Genomic DNA, 16187 nt, shown 5'->3' on the forward strand with positions numbered 1-16187 from the left:
AAAAAAAAAAAAAAAAAGAAGATATCAAGGTTAGGAGTTAGGTGCCAATCACAACTCTGTTACAACACTTCCCTTCTTCCATTCATCTTCATTGTGACGTTTCTTATATCCTAGTCTGATGTTCTCATGTAGCTCTCCAATTTTAAACTTATTTAATGTTTTATTTTCTTAACCGTTTTAGGTTATTTTCTTAATTGCCTGCATCTTTATACTTACATATATCATTGATGCTTTAAAAAAGCATTGGGCTTTTAGTAGGCGTTCATTAACTATTTGTGAGCTTTAAAAGTTGATCCAGAAAGGAAAACATTTAATTTAGGAGCAATCACAAATTAAGAGCAGTTCTTAAAAACAAATAAAAAAAATTCTACTTCCTGAAAACTTTCTTCATTTGCTAAAGCCTTTTCTCATGTATTCAAAATGTCACAACGTCTTCCTGTAATGTTGTTATACTATTTGCTCACTTGCACCCATATGGGTTTCACTGCCATTCAGAACTAGGCAGAAATCAGCAACCATTCAGGCTAGAGCAGGGCCAACACTCTCTCTGTTTAGATCACACTAATGGGTTGAAAGCATCTTGTAGCTTTCTAAGTCAAATGGCACAAAATAGACCCCCAAGAATTATGACCAGAGTTTGACTTTGGGGCCTTGCTTTAGACAGATCATTTGTCAAGGCAATCAAGATTGCTTCTATCTTAGTCTCACTCTAAAGTCCAAGTGAAAAGGTCTCTAGGAACTCATGAAATTATCCAGCTCATACTCTTCACCTATTTATTGCATTAATATTATAAAAGCTGTTATTTGCTGCAGTTGTGTGACAAAGAAACACAGAAATTTTAAATTATTTTAACATCAGGTAGACCAGGTTTGAGCTCGTTGTCAGTTATACCTAGGCAAGTCACTTGATTATAGGCAAGTCATGTAACTTCTATATATCTCAGATTCTTAATCTACAAATTGGAAGTAACACCTTTCTTACCTTTTAACACCTACCTCTAGAGTTGTAGTAAAGATACACACATCCAAACACACACACAAGAGAGCAAAAATATTCCTGCAGAGTAATGTAGTATGTAGTCTTTATGATAGTGCTTAATAGTTTGACAGAGGGGTGCCTGGGTGGCTCAGCCATTAAGCGTCTGTCTTCAGCTCAGGTCATGACCAAGCCCCACGTTGGGCTCCTTGCTCGGCAGGAAGCCTGCTCCTCCCTCTCACACTCCCCTTGCTTGTGTTCCCTCTCTCACTGTCTCTCTCTGTCAAATAAATAAATAAGATATTTTTTAAAAAAGTTTGACAGATACCGTTAGTAGTAGTGGTATCATGAAGAATCTTAGAATTGCTAAATTGGTATAGCTTATTTGATTGGTATAATATTTTTCTTTCACTATAGTATATGGAATGAATATCATATTTTGCTTTTCTTGAATTTCTTATCCATAAGGTTTAAGTAAAACTCCTTAGAACTCCATAGCAGTCTAACGTTTTAAACCATAAGTAACAGTAAGGGGAAAAAAAAACTACTTATGGTTCACTTAGTGTTTATATTCACTTCTCACCTCATTATCAAACTTAACCAAGATAAATATAAATAATTTTACTTGCACAGTCTGTGAAAATGAAGCAAAGAGGAAAATTAAACTGGTTTTAGACACGATTGTGTTGTAACAGAAGAAATTTGAATACATCTATAGTTGGTAGGGGATAAAATGCACATAATTGGCAATATTTAATCCAGATTAAAATACTATGATTGTTTTAATTGTTTCTTTTATTTATTTAAATAAAACGCAAAGGTAAGAGAGTTTTCCATTAGAAAAATAAAAATATGATATGGGTCATCATTTTGATGTTTGAAGACACATGTATTTATATATATTTCACTGAAATGCAAAACGTAGATTATATAGCATTTATTAAAACTTTCTCATCTTGCTGATTAATAAACTGAAAGCCAAGAGAGGTGAGATGATCAGTTAAAGGTCACTCAACAAGTAAGCTACAGAGTTAAAGCTAAAATCTATTTCTATTGCTTCTAGTGTTCTTTCAACTGCACCATACCGCCATTTTTGTTTAATCTTTTTTAAACCTTGAGGGCATCTTTTTAACACTTAAAAAGACAATATTTTCAAAATGTTTTCACGGTCAAAATACATTCTCAAAATATTTCCATAGGATGATGGGTGAGAAGGAGAGACACTCTCTCTGTGAATATAAAGGGTGGAAACATTTTGAAATTGCTGTGAAAACATTTGACTGCCTTAACAACCTTAAAGAAAACATTTATTTTGGCCATAATGACTAAAACATTTGCTTCCTTTGGAAATGCCTGCTGCCAAAATAAAAGTTTCTTTTTTCATATGGAAGCAAATATTTTGTTGAATAAAATATTTTATAATTTTGTATAAATTGCTTGAATATTGATTATGACTACTCTTAGTGACATCATTGTATACAGAGGTTGTTTTGTAAATAAATTAGGGATCCTTGTACTTTAAAACTTCTCTTCCTATACAGATATAATGTTTTTAAATAGCAACTGCATTGGGGAAAAAAACCTACATGAGTAATGAGAAACTCAGTCACCCTGTTAAGGAGCTTATCCTCTACAATGATTATGTCCACACAAGTGAAACATCTGGAGTAAAAGTCATTGTACACACCAAATAGCTAGAAGATAGACTGGCTGACCATACTTTTCACATTTTAGGTTACAATTTTATTTTCTTGTGGAATTATTCTAAGGATTTCTATCAAATGAGTGCACAAGACACAAGACATATTAAGAAATTCAATTTGCTTCTACATGGAGTTTATTTCTGATATCTAGGCTGATTTCAATGTATTTTATGTAGCCATTTTGGCTAATAGACTTAACTCTAATACCCCAAATCCAGTCACATGTAATTATGCTAATGAATCCACACATGCATTGATTGAAAGGACCTGCCTATGTCTACAAAAGTTGGGCTACAACTCTATTTTAAAAGTCCACTGAGGAGCTAAGATGGTGGAGTAGTAGGAGGACTCTAGGCTTGCCTCATCCCCAGAACACAGCTAGATAATTATCAAATCTTTCTGAATACCCAAGAAATTGATCTAAGGACTGACAGAACAAACTGCACAACTAGAGGGAGAAAGGAAGCTACATTGTGGAAGGTAAGAATGCAGAGATGTGGTTTGGGGAAGAAAGGGATCATAGGTGTTGTTGAGGGGAGGGATCTCTGGTCACAGAGAGAGGCAAAAGAAAGAAAGAAATGCACAGGGGATCACACAAGGAAAACATATCCCTAAAGCCATTGACTGGGAAAATAAGAAGGGCTGATTTTTATATTTGCAGCTCTCAGGGCTCAAAAACTAGAATTTTAGAGGTCCATGGCATGGCTGGTATAAAGCCCTAAGGGCATTGCAGTGCTCCTGCAGAGAAGGCAAGCAGGTAACCTGGGGGCAGAGGGTGCAATCTGTGGATAACCTGCGATGCACTGGGAGAGATGCTTCTCCCTTCTTGAAGTGCATCTGAGAGAGGTGCTATTGCCTCCCCAGGGACAAAGTAGCTGGAGGATGCCATTTGCCTCCCTCACCCTTTGTCTTTCAGCATAGGTGGAGAGACACCTGCTGAGGGTGGCTAACCTGGACACTGGCTCTTTAGTGTGCTTTGCTCCAGACCCCACATTCCTGCATTCTGGTGCAACCGCCCTTCTGGGTCAAACCTGTATCAACTGCAGTGTACTAAGACCCTATCCCAGAAGACCAGTGCAGATCCCCACCACACCAGGTCTCTAACGTTTTGAGTTTTAAAACTCAGTAGGCCTGACTGGGATAGAACATAAATTGCACTGTGCTGGTCTAAGCAAGCAAGCAACTTAGACACATACAATGTGAAAACAGTGATCTGAAAAACACCTACAACACAGAGGGGAAATTATTTGCTCTTCTTGGAGGGCTTTCCTGACAGCAGGGAACATGAACTTCCCTCTCCCAGGACAAAGGAGCTGGCTGGTGCCATTTCCCTCCCCTCATATTCAGCATAAATTAACTTCAGTAAACAGCACAGAGCCAACACTAGCTGCTTAAATTGCTTTCACCAAGACCCACCCCACTGCACTCTGCTGGTACTGCTTTTATTGGGCAAATGTTCCTTAGAGCCAGTGCATTAGGCCCCTCCCCTTGAAGACCAGCAAAAATGACAACATACACCAGGTCTGTTGACCATAGAGTTCTGCAAAGTTTCACCTCTACTGGAAATACCATCAGGTCATTTTTAACAAGCAGCTCAGAGAACACATAATTAAAACATGCCACACTCTGACAAGGTGCAAACACCCCACTGCAGGTAAGGAGAAACCCTGCAGAAGACTGACCTCAGGAGTAAGGCAGCCATAACACAGCAGTAGAGTGCCTGCAGCATACACCAGGGAAACTTCCTAAAGCACCAGACCTGGACATTATATGACTTATTCTTCATAAAGCCATTACTCTCAGGAGCAAGAAACACAACTGGCTTTCTTAAAACACAGAAGAAGACATAGACCAAGAAAAAATGACAAGATGGAGGAATTCATCTCAAATGAGAGAACAAGAAAAGGTCACATACAGAGATCTAATCAAAACAGATATAAGTAATATGCCTGATTCAGAATTTAAAGCAACAATCATAAGGATACTAGCCGGGCATGAGAAAAGCATAGAAGACACTAGGGAGTCCCTGACCACAGAGATAAAAGAGCTAAAACCCGACAGGCTGAAATGAAAAATGCAAACTGAGATTCAAAACCAACTGGATGTACTGACCACAAAGATGGAAGAAGCAGAGAAAAAAATAAGTGATATAGAAGATAAAATTATGAAAAATATGAAGCTGACTAAAATAAAGAAGAATGATAGATCACAAAAGTAGACTAAAGGAACACAGTGATTACAAGAAACATAATAACATTTGTATCATAGTAGTCCCAGAAGAAGAGAGAGGAAAGGGAACAGAAGGAATATTTCAGGAAATTATAGCTGAAAAATTCCCTACTGTGAGGAAGAAAACAGACTTCCAAATCCAGGAAGCACAGAGAACTCCCATCAAAATCAACAAAAGCCAGCCTGAACACCAAGACATATCATAATTAAAATTTTAAAATATACAGATAAAGAAAACATCCTAAAGGCAGAAAGACAAAAAGTGCCTCACTTAGAAGAGAAGACAAACATGGTTAGCAGCAGATCTCTCCAAAGAAATTTGGCCAGAAGAAAGTGGCATGAGATATTCAACATGATGAATGGGAAAATATGCAGCCAAGAATACTCTACCTAGCAAGGTTATCATTCAGAACAGGAGAGATAAAGAGTTTTGCAAAAAAAAAAAAAAAAAAAAAAAAAAAAAAAAAAAAAACAGAAACTAAAACTTAGTTCATGTCCACTAAATAATATTATTTAGTGGACATGCAAGAAATATTAAGCAAGAAATATTAAAGGGGATCCTTTGCATGGGAAAAGGCCTAGAAAGGAACAGAAAATCTCCAGAAACAATGACAAAACAAGCAATAAAATAGCACTAAATTAATCTCTATCAATAATTACTCTGAATGTAAATGGACTAAATGATCTAATCAAAAGACATAGGGTGTCAGAATGGATTAAAAAAAACTAGATCCACTTATATGCTAACTACAAAAGACTTATTTTAGAACTAAAGACACCTGAAGATTGAAAATGAGGGGGTGGAGAACAATTTGTCATGCAAATGGGCATTAAAAGAAAGTCTGAGTATCCATATTTATATCAGACAAACTAGATTTTAAACCAAAGATGTAACAAAAGATGGAGAAGGGCACTATATCATAATAAAGGCATCTATCCAACAAGAAATCTAACAATTGTAAATATTTATGCCCCCAACTTGAGAGCACCCAAATATAGAAAACAATTAATAATACACATAAACCATTTCATTGATAATAATATAATAACAGTAGGGGACTTCAACACCCCACTTGCCACAAATGGACAGATCATCTAAGCAGAAAATCAATAAGGAAACAATATCTTTGAATGACATACTGGACCAGATGGACTTAACAGATATAATCAGAACATTTCATCCTAAAGCAGCAGAATACACATTCTTTTAGAGTGCACATGGAACACTGTCCATAACAGATCACATACTGGGTTTACATATCAGGACTCAACAAACACAAAAAGATTGAGATCATACCATGCATATTGTCTGACTCCAAAGCTATGAAACTTGAAGTACACCACAAGAAAAATTTGGAAAAACCACAAATACATGGAGGTTAAAGAATATCCTGGCAAAGAATGAATGGGTCAACCAGGAAATTGAAGAAGAAATTTTTAAAAATACGTGGAAAAATGGTAATGAAAATATGACATTGCCAAACATTTGGAATGCATTAAAAGCAGTCATAAGAGGGAAATATATAGCAATACAGGCCTACCTCAAAAAGCAAGAAAAGTCTCAAATAGGCAGCTTAACCCTATACCTAAAGGAGATAGAAAAAGAACAACAAAGGAAGAAAAAAGTGAAGAAGGGAAATAATAAAGATTAGAGCAGAAATAAAAGATAAAGAAGCAAACAAAAAACCCAGTAGAACATAACAAAGAAACTTAGAGCTAGTTCTTTGAAAGAATTAATAAAGTTGATAAACCTCTAGCCAGGCTTATCAAAAAGAAAAGACGAAGGACCCAAATAAATAAAATCATGACTGAGAGAGGAGACATCATGACCAACAGCACAAAAATATAAGAGAATATTATGAAAATTATATGCCATTAAATTGGGCAATCTGGAAAAAATGGATGAATTCCTGAAACATACAAACTACCAAAACTGGAATAGGAAGAAATTGAAAAACCTGAATATACTGATAACCAGTAAAGAAATTAAATCAGTAATCAACAATCTCCCAACAAATGAAAGTCCAGGGCCAGATGGCTACCCAGGGGAATTCTACCAAACAGTTAAATAATCAATAACTATTCTCAAACTGTTCTAAAAAATAGAAATGGAAGGAAAACTTCCAAACTCATTTTACAAGACCAGCATTACCTTGATGCCAAAACCAGACAAAGACCCCACCAGAAAAGAGAATTATAGGCCCATATCCTTCAAAAAAGGGATGCAAACATACTCAACAAAATACTAGCAAATTGAATCCAACAGTACACTAAAAAAATCATTCACTTCAATCAAGTGGGATTTATTCCTCTGCTACAAGGGTGGGTCAATATTTGGAAATCAATCAATTTGATATACCACATTAATAATAGAAAAGATAAAAACCATATGATCCTCTCAATAGATGCAGAAAAAGCATTTGACAAACTACAGCATCCATTCTTTTTTCTTAATAATAATTTTTTATTATATTATGTCACCACATAGTATATCCTTAAATTTGATGTAATGTTCCATGATTCATTACTTGTGTATAACACCCAGTGCACCATGCAATATGTGCCCTCCTTAATACCCTTCACCGGCTGATCCCAATCCCCCACCCCTCTCCCCTCTGAAGCCCTCAGTTTGTTTTCCAGACTCCACAGTCTTTCATGGTTCATTCCCCCTTCTGTTTACCCCCCCTTCATTCTTCCCTTCCTTCTCCTACTGATCTTCCTGCTATTTCTTATGTTCCATAAATGAGTGAAACCATAGGATAATTGTCTTTCTCTGCTTGACTTATTTCACTTAGCATAATCTCTTCCAGTCCCGTCCATGTTGATGCAAATGTTGGGTAATCGTTCTTTCTGATGGCTGAGTAATATTCCATTATATATACGGACCACATCTTCTTAATCTAGTCATCTGTTGAAGGTCATCTGGGCTCCTTCCACAATTTAGCTATTGTGGACAATGCTGCTATGAACATTGGGGTGCATATGGCCTTTCTCTCTACTACGTCTGTATCTTTCGGGTAAATACCCAGTAGTGCAATTGCTGGATCATAGGGTAGCTCTATATCCATTCTTGATAAAGATAATCAACAGAGTAGGGATGAAGAGAACATACCTCAACATCATAAAGGCCATATATCAAAGACCAATAGCTAATATAATCATCAGTGGGGAAAAACTGAGAGCTTTCCCTCTATAGTCAGGAACAAGACAGGGATGTCCACTCTCACCACTGTTATTTAACATATGGCTGGAAATCCTAGCCTCAGCAATCAGACAACAAAAAGAAATAAAAAACAATCAAATCTATAAGGAAGGATTAAATCAACATTTGCAGATAACATGAAACTCTATATAGAAAACCCAAAAGACCACCCAAAAACTGCTAGAACTGATACATGAGCTCATTAAAGTTGCAGGATACAAAATCAACATACAGAAATCTGTTGCATTTCTATTCAACAATAATGAAGTAGCAGAAAGAGAACATAAGAAAATAATCCCATTTGTAATTGCACCAAAAACAATAAAATGCTGAGGTACAAGCATAACCAAATAGGTCAAAGACCTATACTCTGAAAACTATAAAAACACTGATGAAAGAAATTGAAGGGGACACAAAGAAATGGAAAGACATTCCATGCTCATAGATTGGAAGAACAAATATTGTTAAAATGTCTATACTACCCAAAACAAGCTACACAGTTAATGCAATCCCTATGAAAACACCACCAGCATTTTTCACAAAAGTAGAACAATCTTAAAATTTATACAGAACCCAAAAAACCTTGAAAAGCCAAAGCAACCTTGAAGAAGAAAAGCAAAGTTGGAGGCTTTGGAATTTCAGACATCAAGTTATATTATAAAGCTGTAGTGATCCAAACAGTATGGTACTGGCACAAAAATAAACACATAGATCAATAGAACAAAATAGAAAAACCATATATGAACTCACAACTATATGGCCAATTAATCTTCAACAAAGCAGGAAAGAATATGCAATGGAAAAAAAGAGTCTCATGAGCAATAGTATTGGGAAAACTGCACAGCAATGTGTGAAAGAATGAAACAGGACCACTTTTTTACACCAAAGACAAAAATAAATTCAAAATGGATTAAAGACCTAACTATGATACCTGAAACCATTAAAATCCTAGAGGAGAACATAAGCAGTAACCTCTTTGACATTGGCCATAGCAACTTCCTTCTAGATATGTCTCCTGAGGCAAGGGATCAAAAGCTAAAATAAACTATTGGAACTTCACCAAAATAAAAATCCTTTGCACAGTAAAGGAAATAATTTTAAAAAACTAAAAGACAACCTATGGAATGGGAAAAGATATTTGTAAATAACATATTTGATAGAGGGTTAATATCCAAAATATATAAAAAACTTATAAAGCTCAACACCAAGAAAACAACCCAATTAAAAAATGGGCAGAAAGCATGAATAGACATTTTTCCAGGGAAGACATACAGACAGTCAACAGACCTTGAAAAGATGCTCAACATCACTCATCATCACGGAAACACAAATGAAAACTACAATGAGATATCACCTCACATTTGTCAGAATGGCCAAAATCAACAACACAAGAAACAACAGGTGCTGGCAAAGATGTGGAATAAAGGGAACCCTCTTGCACTGTTGGTGGGAGTGCAAACTGGTACAGTCACAGAAAAACAGTTACAGAGGCTCCTCAGAAAGTTAAAAATAGAACTACTCTATGATCCAGCAATTGCCCTTCTAGGTATTACCCAGAGACCACAAAAACACTAATTCAAAAGGATACATGCACCCTGGTGTTTACAGCAGCATTATCTACAATAGCCAAATTATGGAAAGAGCCCAAATGTCCACCAACTGATGAATGGTTAAAGAAGTAGTGAGATATCTATATCTATCTATATCTATATCTATATCTATATCTATATCTATATCTATATCTATATCTATATCTATATCATCTATATCTATATCTATCTATATCTAATGGAATATTACTCAGCCATAAAAAAGAATGAAATCTTGCCATTTGCAATGACATAGATGGAGCTAGAGAGTATTATGCTAAGTGAAATAAGTCAGTTAGAGAAATAAATACAATATGATTTCCTTCATATGTGGAATTTAAGAAACAAAGCAAACAAGGAAAGGGAAGAAAAATAAGAGATAGAGAGTAAGCAACAAACAGATTCTTAATTATAGTAAATAATCTGATGTTTATTAGATGAGAGATGGGTGATAGAATGGCTTAAATAAATGATGGGGATTAAGGAGTACACTTGTGATGAGCACCAGGTGTTGTATGGAAGGGTTTTATCACTATATTATATACCTGAAACCAATATTACACAGTATGTTAATAAACAGAAATTTAAATAAAAACTTACCAAAAAAAGCAATATGGAAGCTGCCCAAATGTCCATCAATAGATGAATAGCAGAAGAATAATTGAATATATATAATGGAATATTGTTCAGCCATGAACAAGAATGAAATCTTACCATTCATCACAACATGGATGGACCTAGAGGATATAAGACTAAGTAAAATAAGTCAATCAGAGACGAATGCCATATGGTTTCACTCGTATGTATCAAGAATCAAAACAAATGTACAAACGAGGAAAAAGAGACAAACAAACAAAAAACCCAGACTTTTGAATATAGAGAACAAATTGGTGGTTGCCAGAGGGGAGGTAGGAGAGGGTGGATTAAGTAGATAAAGGGGATTGAACGATACTTATCTTGATGAGCACTGAAAAATATATAGAATTGTTGAATCATTATATTGTATACCTGAAACTAATATAACATTGTATGTTAATTATACTTCGATTTTTAAAAGTACATGTTAAAATATGGTATCTGTACATTCTGGTCCCTACAAAGAAGAAATTAGAAAATTTAGTCCCATAATTCTCCAGGACAAACTCTTCACTATTCCTTCCATTTCAGATCTCAGTTAAGGAAGAGCTTTGTTCCATTGTATAGCCCATTATTAATGAGTTTTGTTACTGTTGTTGGATGATTTAAAGGAAGGAATAATACTGACAAATTAACACCTACTATGTGTCAATTATTATGCTAGGGTTTACATCAACTTCATTTAGTTCTCTAAATAATTCTGTAACTATTATCCTTATTTTAAGATAAGAAATTAAGCCTTAGAAAGGCTTATTGGCTGAAGGCCAGCCAGCAGATCCAGACTGTAGCCCTCATCTGTCTGACTCCAAATCCACTATATAGTATGCATATACTATACTAGTATGCATATACTCGACCTAGTTTAAGACAAATGATTTTTCCTTCCTTCCTTTCTATAAATAGAAGAGCACCTCCTCAGAGTTGAAGAAATAAACTCAACCATAACAGAACAAAATAAGCAAGGGAATAAAGGGGGGATTGTTCATGGTCATCTCACTTGGGGCTTGAAACATTTTGTATCTCCATGATTTACCAAACTTGGATAAAGGCAAATCAGACAAAGGGAGCTAAGACTTCCTTCTAGGAGTAATTTTTAAGTGACATGAAAGATACCAAATAAGTGGACTATAAGTTCACAACTATTAGCCTAACGCAAATAAAAGGAAAGAGGAAATGATTAAACAGCAAAGGCTATAATAGAAGAAAACTAAGGAAAAGTACAACCAGTTCAGAGGGAGTCAGTGAAAGCTTTATGGAGGAAAGGAGCCCTTAGCCAGGTCTCAGACTGGGTGGGACCCAGGCAAGAAGATGCATGAGAGACACATTCCAGACTAAAACATGGAGATGGAAATGAAGCTGTCTTGGGATCAGGGAAGAGATAGGCCTGTTTGTTAAAAATTAGGTTATAATGGGGGCGCCTGGGTGGCACAGTGGTTAAGCGTCTGCCTTCGGCTCAGGGCGTGATCCCGGCATTACAGGATCGAGCCCCACATCAGGCTCCTCTGCTATGAGCCTGCTTCTTCCTCTCCCACTCCCCCTGCTTGTGTTCCCTCTCTCGCTGGCTGTCTCTATCTCTGTCAACTAAATAAATAAAATCTTTAAAAAAAATTAGGTTATAATGGAAACAATGGAAATAAATAATAACAATAAGTTGCATAGGGCTTCCTAAGTGCCATACACACTTCTAAGTGCTTTATATTAAGTCACCTCAATCTGGTAAAAATCCTGAAATTTAGGCATAGTTAAATAATCTGTCCAAAGTCAAACAGGTAGTGACAAAGATGGGATTTAGAACCTATAAAGTACGATTCCAGAGTTTAAGCAATTAACCACTACAATGATACATTAGAAGATACATTAAGAAAAATATATATTCAAGTGAAGAGATATAGGTAGTCATTTTTTAGGTAGTCAAAAATTGAGCTTTTCAATATAAATTATGAGGAAGCAAATATATAGGTAATACACGTAATACTAGGCAAAGCCCATAACTGGTCAAGATTTTTATATATTTATTGCTTATGGACAATGTGATTTACTATAAACCATAAATAATTTGAAATATATTTTAAAAGAATTAGCAGTATTTACAGCACACTTTAAGTAGATCTATTAAATTTATGTTTTTAATTTATAATCTGATCACTTAGAAAGATAAAGTGGAAAAAGTGCTCATAAATCTCAAAGATTTTTAATTAGCTTCTTTTTATCCTAATCTGCATATTACATAAGGTTCAAAATATTATTCTCCAACAGAGGTCATAACTATATACATACACAGCTACATCTATACACACAACATATTTAAGAGCAAAGGGGGTTGCTCTATCTCTGTCAATTCTTCATTTTAGCTATTTTGAAGGTAGTAATATGTAGAATGTCATATACAATATTAATGTGCCAACAATATGCATGAAGAAATGTGATCTACCATTAACCATTGTTCAACCTGGCATACTAAAATATATGGTAGTATCTGAAATATGTTTAAGAATTATGCTTGAAGTTTAAGACATTAATTTTCAGACCACATATATTTTTCTCTATCATATATGACAAACTACAGACATTGTAATATAATAGCAATATTTTTATAATTAAAGATAAATGCCTTTCTTTTTAAAATACGTTTATTTTTCTATTAAACAATGGACACTTATTAGAAAAACGCAAATAATGTGCATAAAATTATGATTTAAACCTCCCCCTACTTCTTTCTAAAGATAGCAGCCAAAAACTGGAAAAAGTCAGGGTGCCTTTGAGGATATTTAATTAAAATCTAATCCCACATTCTTAAAAGCTCACATAAATTAAGCTGTCATTCAGGAGATTTATGCATTCACATTTGCATATTACATACAACTCATCAATTACTCATGTTTGAAAGCAATGCCTTTCCCAGGGTGCTGAACTGCCAACAGTGCCAACAGGCACATGCAACCCACAAAACCATACCAACTGGTACCTTGAAGAAAGCCATTTCCATATGGCCTTTCATTTCTGCACATCCACAGAGTTCCAAGCATGCTTAGAAAACTATGACTACAGTTTGATGGATTGTATTGAGCTAAATTTGTTCGAAAGAGACCATCATTTTACTTAATCTTGGTGCAACTGCCTAGTGGTAGCAATTCAACAGCCTTTCTTGCATTCATGGCAAGTTTTAAAATTACACTAAAGATACAGAATGATTCCCGAGCTTCAGCATAGTAAGAGAAAGCAGATAAGTTAAAAATATTCTCTTCAAGTTAATAAAAGGTAACCATTTATTTAGCATGGCATATTTAAATAAAGTAAAAAAAAGTAAAAAAAATATATACCTGTGTATGTATATATACACAAAAGAGATGTATACACATACATAAGGGGGGGAGATGAAAATATCAAAGTGCAGTGGCTCATTCAGAACACTTGGAAAGCTTTAAAATATGGCAAAAATAAAATGCCTATAACTTTTCCAGACTGCGGTTTTTCCTAAAGACTATTTTTGGGAAGAAAATGGCAAGTTTTTAACAGTATGGTATCAACAAGCAAATAGATGTAAAGGTACATTTTCTCCATGAGCTATAAACTGTTACAAAATACCTTTAACTTTCAATACATACTGAGAAGAGAGGTCACTCCAGTTGTTCCAAAGGGATAATGGCATGTTTATAAGACACCACATGTAAGAAAAAGAAGGAAGCCACCTAAATGACATAACAAGGTAAGCTATTTCCAGCACAGATCTACAACTGCCAAAATATTTTGCATGAGTGTATATTTTACCATTTAATATATTTGTTTTAGAAGTCCAAACAACCACTAGCTGTAAAAAGCGACACTTGAACCCAGGAACATTCCTCCTTTTATAAAGAATTCCTTCCCCTCTCTTTCTAAAATTTGTCACCAATTTCCTTATCAGTTGGACATCCAGAAAACTCCCAAAACCTATGGCAACTGGAACAATTAAATGATCTTCTCGCATTTATTTCATATAAGCTATAAGCCTGTGTATTAGTGTGAATGTATGCTGCAGTCATAGTCAGCAAAAGACTTACAGAAATTCAAGTCCATAAAGATGTTTTGAGTGCCCACTATTACAAGAAATTTTGCTACATGTTGTGAGAAATATAAAGGTACATTATACATGGTCAGAACTCAAAGTCTAATATGAAAGATATGTACACATACACTAATGACTGAAATACTGGACATAAACAATGAGCATTTGGAGCACAAAAAGAGAACTATTCAAGGAGATCAAAGGAGGCGGCATTTGATCTGGTCTTTAAAGATGAGTAGTATAAATATGAAGACTGTTTTATAAGTGTACATGCCTTTGTAGAGGGGCCGTGCAAATCTTTCTCTGTATCATTCCAATTTCAATATGTGGGTTGCTGGAAAAAACACAAAATCAAAACTAGCTTGAGAATCTCCTAATGTTCAAAGCAGAAAAAAGACCAAAAAGAATATACTAGATAAACATTGTATTTCTAGTTATCTACTATTTTCCAAGGTATACAGATATATATATATATATATAAAAATTTAAAAGCTTATTGGGTGTTTGTTGCTGAACATTAGCTAGAATACTAAGATAGCAATAACAATGGGTTTATTCTATAAGGAAATAGTATTTGCCTTTTATTTCAACTTGCAAAATCCTGCTTTCCTCCTAACAGATAATACTAATAGGTGTATATTACTTTTGTCATATAAATTTAATGCAAAACCTTATAAGAGGCAGAATTTTTATTAACTGGAATGGGAGGAAATAGTACTATAGAACAAAATATTGTGTGCATGTGTAGTGTTATTCTTCTGGCTATAATTTAACACTGAGAAAAAATACTTGAGCTTGGTTCTGAGCAAAAGAATCTCTCACAGGTTATCAGTTTCAGTTAACAATGTTAGCAAAACAATTGATACTCAGTGTGTCCAATGTTCCAGCATTCAGTGTTAACTTCTTCAAGTCCTCTTCAAATCTTCCACTTCTAAATCCTACTAAACCTAGGTGAGTTTTAATTATGATCAAGAAACTTACTGTAGTTGTATTATAGTTAGAAAAAAAATGTATACAGATTTTCAGAATAACAATTAAACTGATTACATAATATCCAAAATATTTTTTTAAACAGTGAAGTGTAATAGGGACACATCAACAAAAGGTTACTATACCTGAACAGCTAGTGACCATTTACCACTATAATGCTTTTGCCTTACACAATGCAGGTCTTAAATCATAACTGTTATTTACAACTAAAAATTGTCTTATAATATCTTTCCCTAAGTGAAAAGTAATGTATTATACCTGACTAACATCTCTCTTCAAGAAAGACATATTTGTCCCTTCTTTCAGGAAAAAAAATGTTAAATGTTATACCCCCAATAACTTTTTTTGTTGTTTTTTTTATTTTTCAGAGGCACACAGTACTAATATTGAATAATGTTTTATTGAATGATTATAAAACAGTTTTTCATTTCTTATGCTTACTGAGGTAAATTCCTAATTTCTTAAAGAAAGGAAAATGTTTCCTTGGTGAAAAACCATAGCAGAATTCAAACCAAAGGGAATTCAACTTCTGTTAATAAATAAAACTGCCATAATCCAAATAACAAGACTGACATTTTACCAGATATAGATCAATCTATTCTAAGTTACTCATTAGTCTAAACATTAATTAAAACCATCAAAATCCTAGAGGAGAACACAGGCAGTAACCTCTTTGACATCAGCTGTAGCAAACTTCTTATTAGATATGTCTTCTGAGGCAAAGGAAACAAAAGCAAAAATAAACTATTGGAGTTCATCAAGATAAAAAGCCACACAACAAAGAAAACAATCAACAAAACTAAAAGGCAACCTTTGG

At 34.6% G+C, this 16187-nt stretch overlaps 1 protein-coding gene and 1 non-coding gene across 2 annotated transcripts in view; both read right to left on the minus strand.

The window, feature by feature from the left end:
• DACH2 (dachshund family transcription factor 2) overlaps window positions 1-16187 on the minus strand; it is an 835748-nt gene that overhangs the window by 481736 nt on the left and 337825 nt on the right. The window lies entirely within an intron of this gene.
• LOC121103841 lies at window positions 14623-14727 on the minus strand. Its single transcript, XR_005836135.1, has one exon. It is a non-coding gene; the product is annotated as a U6 spliceosomal RNA (small nuclear RNA).

The sequence above is a fragment of the Ursus maritimus genome, assembly GCF_017311325.1.
Source record: "Ursus maritimus isolate PB19 chromosome X unlocalized genomic scaffold, ASM1731132v1 scaffold_X1, whole genome shotgun sequence".
NCBI lineage: Eukaryota > Metazoa > Chordata > Mammalia > Carnivora > Ursidae > Ursus > Ursus maritimus.